At 44.3% G+C, this 6,170-nt stretch overlaps 1 pseudogene; it reads left to right on the forward strand.

Moving 5' to 3' along the window:
• Nucleotides 1-550: 550 nt before the first annotated feature.
• On the forward strand, nucleotides 551-4,990 carry LOC109736440 (G-type lectin S-receptor-like serine/threonine-protein kinase At1g11300; annotated as a pseudogene).
• The last annotated feature ends 1,180 nt before the right edge of the window (nucleotides 4,991-6,170 follow it).

Below are 6,170 nucleotides of genomic sequence, written 5' to 3' on the forward strand. Positions count from 1 at the left end.
GATCACATCTTTTCCAAAGTCTGAGGAATAATGCTGAGAAAAGAACAGGCAAATTCTAGTGACTTTCTCTGACAACTTTACATCCCAATGCTGCAGTAAAAAAAAACTGCAACATTAAAGGGATGCTAACACATAAGAAAAAGAAATCAAGCGGGTAACACTTGTGATCCACACACAACAAGTGCAGTTGTGCTTTACATGAGAAAGCTCTGGCTGGATCTTTGCAGGGGCTTTGAGCACGCTACAATGACGGAGAATGTGGACATGAATATATCTGTGAATTTCATTACCTTGAAAAGGGAGATGGTGTAATGCTTCGGCAATATGCGAGTATCGATGTAGACAGCTGAAACCGTCAACTCCCAAATTAGCATAGTACTACTGTACTTTCCAAAGTCTTTGCATTTTTTAAGGTAATCTTTGCATTATTGTTGCTTGTATGACCAAGGCTGTATAGACTAGTCTAAACTCTCTTAGCAATGTAAGACTGCAATTATTGTTTCTGGTCTAAACTCTCTTAGCCCCCCCTGCGATTCCTTTTGCAAAATCGATGGATTGGTCAGCTCTTGCCTGCTCCGTCACGGTCCTGATCCTTGCATTCCTGCCCTTGCGTGCGTCCGACGACCGGCTTGTCCCCGGCAAGCCGCTCTTCCCCGGAGCCACCATCATCTCCGACGGCGGTGACTTCGCCTTGGGATTCTTCGCCCCCTCCAGCTCAGCTCCGGCCAACCTGCACCTTGACATCTGGTACAACGGCGTCCCTGAGCTCACCGTGGTGTGGGTCGCCAACCGGGAAACTTCGGTCACCAACAGTGTTGTTGTCTAGCCTACTCACTGAACCACGGCGATCACCGGAGACAAGGAAGAAACAAGAAAAAGAGAGGACACGAGGTTTCCCGGCGCACAAACGTCTCCGGCCGCACGAACAGCCCCTTGTATTTCTGGCGAGCTCGAACTCTGCCAGACACACACCACCCGACCGTGAGCGCACATACACTCCCAGAGGCTACATCATCTCTCTAGCGCTCTCCACACTCTCCACAACACCACCAGCCACTTAAATATGCAAGGCCACGCACAGCCTAGCCGCCTCCATCGGCCACTAACAGCACTTACTAACTACCACGACGCCACACCTCCATGCACTAACCAACTCAGCTAGCATGCATACTAGAAGCGCTCACGCCCAGCCTTGTAGCTAGCCCACTAACTAACCAGCCATGCATGTAGATGGAATCCCGGCCGCTACTCACGCACGAACGTGACTCGGCCAGGTCGCTGCATGAGGCCGTGATCAAGATTAGTGCTAACAATTTCCCTCCTAATCTTGACCGGTTCGCCATCGTCGAAGTTCTTGCAGCTGCCGTCGTTGTCGTCGTCACGAGCGTGACCCAGACCGCGGACCCAACCTGACGTATCGACGCCGGTCGCACCGCCACAGACCCGACCTGGCGCACTGACACCGGTCGTACCGTGCTCCGTCACGATCCCGGCGACATACACCGAGCTCCTTCAAACAGCAGTGCACCCATGCTCTCCCTCACCAACACTTCTGACCTTGTCCTCTCTGACGGTAATGGCAGCAACGTGTCGTTTGGACGACGAGCGTGGCCGCTGCTCCGAACTCCTCTGTATCAGAGGCAGTGCTTCTGAACACCGGCAACCTCCTCGTCCGGTCGCCAGACGGCACCATGCTGTGGCAGAGCTTCGACTACCCGACCGACACGATGCTGCCGGGCATGAAGATGGTGATCAAGCACGGTGCGCGTGCCGGTGAGCGCCTGGTGTCATGGAAGGGCCCTGGCGACCCCTCGCCGGGGAACTTCTCCTACGGCAGCGACCTGGCCACGTTCCCGCAGATATTCCTCTGGGATGGCACGCGCCCGGTGTACCGTAGCACGCCGTGGACGGGGTACAGGGTGAAGAGCGAGTACCAATTCCAGACGACCAACACCAGCTCCATCATCATCTACCTAGCCGTCGTCAGCGACGACGACGAGAGCTACACAGTCTACACCGTCTCAGACGGCGCTTGGCTCACCAGGTTCGTGCTGACCTACTCCGGCGAGCTTCAAATCCAGAGCTGGAACGCCAGCTCGTCAGCCTGGGCCGTCCTCGGGCAGTGGCCGCATTACCAGTGCGACCTCTACGGCTATTGTGGCCCCAACGGGTACTGTGACGCACTGCCCGTGCCGGCATGCAGGTGCCTCAACGGCTTTGAGCCGGCAAGAGCATATGAGTGGACCACCGGGAGGTTCTCGGAGGGGTGCCGTCGGAAGGAGGCGCTGAGTGGGTGCAGTGCCGACGGTGACGGTTTCTTGGCGTTGCCGGGAATGAAACCGCCGGATGGCTTTGCGCTTGTGGCGAACAGGACGCTGGAGGGGTGCGCGGCGGAGTGCCGCCGCAACTGCTCGTGCGTGGCGTACGCTTACGCCAACTTGACCAGCGGCGCATCTAGTGTAGACATGACGAGGTGCTTAGTTTGGGCTGGGGAGTTAGTTGACGTCGGGAAGCTGGGCGCAAGCCCCGCCAGCGACAAGCTCTATCTCCGGCTTGCAGGATTGGATGCTCCAGCTGCTGGTACAACAGATCTCTCTCTATTAATTCCTTTATAAATTTTAAACTGGCAATTCGTGTGTGCAAATGCAAGTACATTATTTTATGCTAATGTCATGCTTATGCATGTACAGGTAAAAGGACAAAGAGCAATGCAATGAGGATTATACTGACGGCCCTAGGAAGCAATGTGGTGATAATCATGTGCACTTTCGTTGCATGGTTGAAATTCAAAGGTATATATCTGTTCAATTTACATTTCCATGGGAAATATGTATGCCTATACTACTACTACTACTACTACTACTACTACTACTACTACTACTACTTAGACCTTGTGCCCCAGCAACTAACCCTGATATGTACTCCCTTCATTTCATTATGTAGTGCATATTTTTTTCCCAAAGTCAAACTTTAGCAACTTTCATCATTTTTTGTTAGAATAATATTTACATATAGAATAACAGATTCATATCACCAGATACTTCATGAGACATATTTTCATATCGTATATGTATGGTATTGTAGATACAGATAATTTTCTTTCTAAACTTGGTCAAACATTATAAAACTTTCACTTCTAAAAAAACTTGGGCACTCGTTATGAAAGGGAGGGATTACTTTTTAAGCCTATAATTTGGCCATCGTGGGTACAATATTTGTGGCATCACCTTTGCTTCAATCCCCCTCTCCAATTTTGGCTTCGTCGCCCGCTTTAGAATACACATGGCTAAATGGCTAGGTACGTAGGACGTGTTGATATTTCAAACATGTTCACCGCATTTTTGTATGTTGAGTCATCAAGGCATTGTAAATTATATCGTTTGCCATGGTGGGGCTTTTGTTATTTGGGTTTGCGCGGGGATATTGAACAAAGAATAATAGTTCAAGAGGTCAGCTCGAACTTTCTGTAATTTTCTATATTCGCAATGTTATATTAATCTGATTATACAATTTTGGCCGCAGTCAAGAACATGAAGTGTGAAAAACACAAGAAGGTGACGTTGGATGGTTCTAGTGACCTCGAGTTCCCTTTGTAAGATTTCATGAATTGCTCAGGCGACACAAAATTTCTCCGAAACATGTATGATTGGACAAGGAGGATTTGGCAAAGTTTATAAGGTAATTTGTTTAAAATAGTTTCCTCTTATTCACTCCACAATTGCTCACGTAGTTGCTTTGTTCATATGATGAACTAAAATTTATGAGTTCCCATACAATTATGCAGGGAACACTAGGTGGTCAACAAATTGCTGTCAAAAGGCTAAGTAGGGATTCTCAACAAGGGACAATTGAATTCACAAATGAAGTAGCACTTATTGCCAAATTGCAACACCGTAATTTGGTTAGACTACTTGGATGTTGTGGCGAGGGAGATGAAAAGTTGTTGATTTATGAGTACTTGCCTAATAAAAGCTTAGATGACACACTTTTTGGTATAATTCATACACACACTACAATATCATCGCACAACACTATTTCCTTTTCTTACATTCAATTTTTTATGTAGATGATTCAAGAAAACAGTTGCTAGACTGGACGACAAGGTTTAATATAGTCAAAGGAATTGCAAGGGGGCTTCTTTATCTCCACCGAGATTCAAGATTGACTATAATCCATAGAGACCTCAAAGCTGGAAATGTTTTACTAGATGCAGAGATGAAACCCAAGATAGCAGATTTTGGTATGGCAAGGCTCTTTGACAATAACCAGGAAAATGCAAACACTTAACGTGTTGCCGGAACATAGTAAGTAACTATACAACTAGTAGCTCATATAAATTTGTGGTTATACTCAAATCCTGTTTCAGTAACTCTTGAAAGTAAAAATAATCAAGCAGTGGATACATGGCTCCTGAGTATGCAATGGAAGGTGTCTTCTCTACGAAGTCGGACATCTATAGCTTTGGTGTGTTACTGCTAGAGATTGTTACTGGTATAAAGAGAAGCTCTAGCATTCACACCATGGGCTTTTCTAGTCTCATAGACTATGTAAGTACATGCATACTTTCTCTAAAACTCTAATTTGGGAGAAGGTCACCGAGTTTTTTTAAAGGGAAATATTCTACAAGTGAAATGATTGATTATGTTGTTTCAGTCGTGGAATATGTGGAAGGAAGGGAAGACAAAAGATTTGGCTGATTCATCTATCATGGATACTTGTTCACCAGATGAACTTTTCCTTTGCATCCACGTAGCACTACTGTGTGTTCAGGAAAACCCGGATGATAGTCCGTTGATGTCATCAGTTATGACCACCCTAGAGAATGGAAGTACCACACTTCCAACTCCCAGTCGCCCTGGCTATCTTGTGCGGCGGAACACCGAATTAGACCAATTCAGAAATAACATTCAAAATTCTTTGAATTCTTTATCCGTTACTGAAATAGATGGCCGGTGAAACAATTTGTTGTTTTTATATATCAATTGTATATGTGTGCGTTCGGTGGATACGGATGGTGGTGCCATTTACTATATCAACAAAATAAAGTCTTGACCGACAAAGTGGTCGTGCATCATTTTTTATTTGGAAGTCATTGTATTGGTCTTGTTTGAATTTCAGTTTGCTAGAATATAGAGAAAATCTTAGGATCCAGTTATTGCAACTTAAACACTACATGCTGTGACCCCATTCACCCATTATTGCAACTTAAACACTACATGCTGAAAAATTGCAGTGGCATGGTGGGAGAAAATACACATGCATCGATGTTGGTGTATCAGTAGTTTTCTCCTTTAAATTATACTAGTAGTCACGTATGTGCACGAAATGTCCAGTTTGGCAGTAATATTATTTCGAAGATTAACCATAATAAATGTTGATTCGAATATAATTGTTTTTAATGTATTTTTTAAAAGTTTAATGTAATTTTATTTCCAAATAATGGTTTATGCAATCAACATATTTTGAAATTATTGATGATGTGATGCATACACCATTGGAGCAATATCAGATGTTGGATATAGGTAATTGGATGGCCCAGATCATTTCGATTCATCAAACTCGTGCTTTTATAAGTAGTGGTAGATTGTAGTTTTCTTCTTGAAAAAGAGATATAAGTTTCCTCTCCTGATGTTATTTCAAAAAATGTTCTTGTTTTTGGAACCCATGCATGGGTGTTGTCTCATTGTGATTTATCTATCTGCCTCCCCCAACTCGAGTAATCTTTGAGCCTTACGGGTTGCCCCAATCAAATAAAGTAATTCAAACTACAAAGAAGAAGAAATGTAATTTAGACCTTATATTATTCCCGGATTATGTCATAATTTTATAAAACTACAGATGTAACAAGAGACACTACAAAAATTCAAACGATCCATCATGGAATTTGGATGACGATCTCAGGAACGTCACGGATATGGTTCGTCCTATATATGATGATCCCAATGTCATCATGGATCTGTGATAGGCTTATTCGCACTTCAAACGAGTGACAATTCTATAAGCGGAACATTCCATTGCCATCATAGGATAGAAATGAAAAAAAAGTCATGGATTAATTGTAGTGCTTTTCTGTGGTATAGTAACATTATTTTTTTAAATCTAATGGATTAAATGTTGGAGCTAAAAAAATTATGTATTACTTCTTGGGAAGTTCACTTTTTATGAAGCAA

This window comes from Aegilops tauschii, chromosome 5 (assembly GCF_002575655.3).
Source record: "Aegilops tauschii subsp. strangulata cultivar AL8/78 chromosome 5, Aet v6.0, whole genome shotgun sequence".
Lineage (NCBI taxonomy): Eukaryota > Viridiplantae > Streptophyta > Magnoliopsida > Poales > Poaceae > Aegilops > Aegilops tauschii.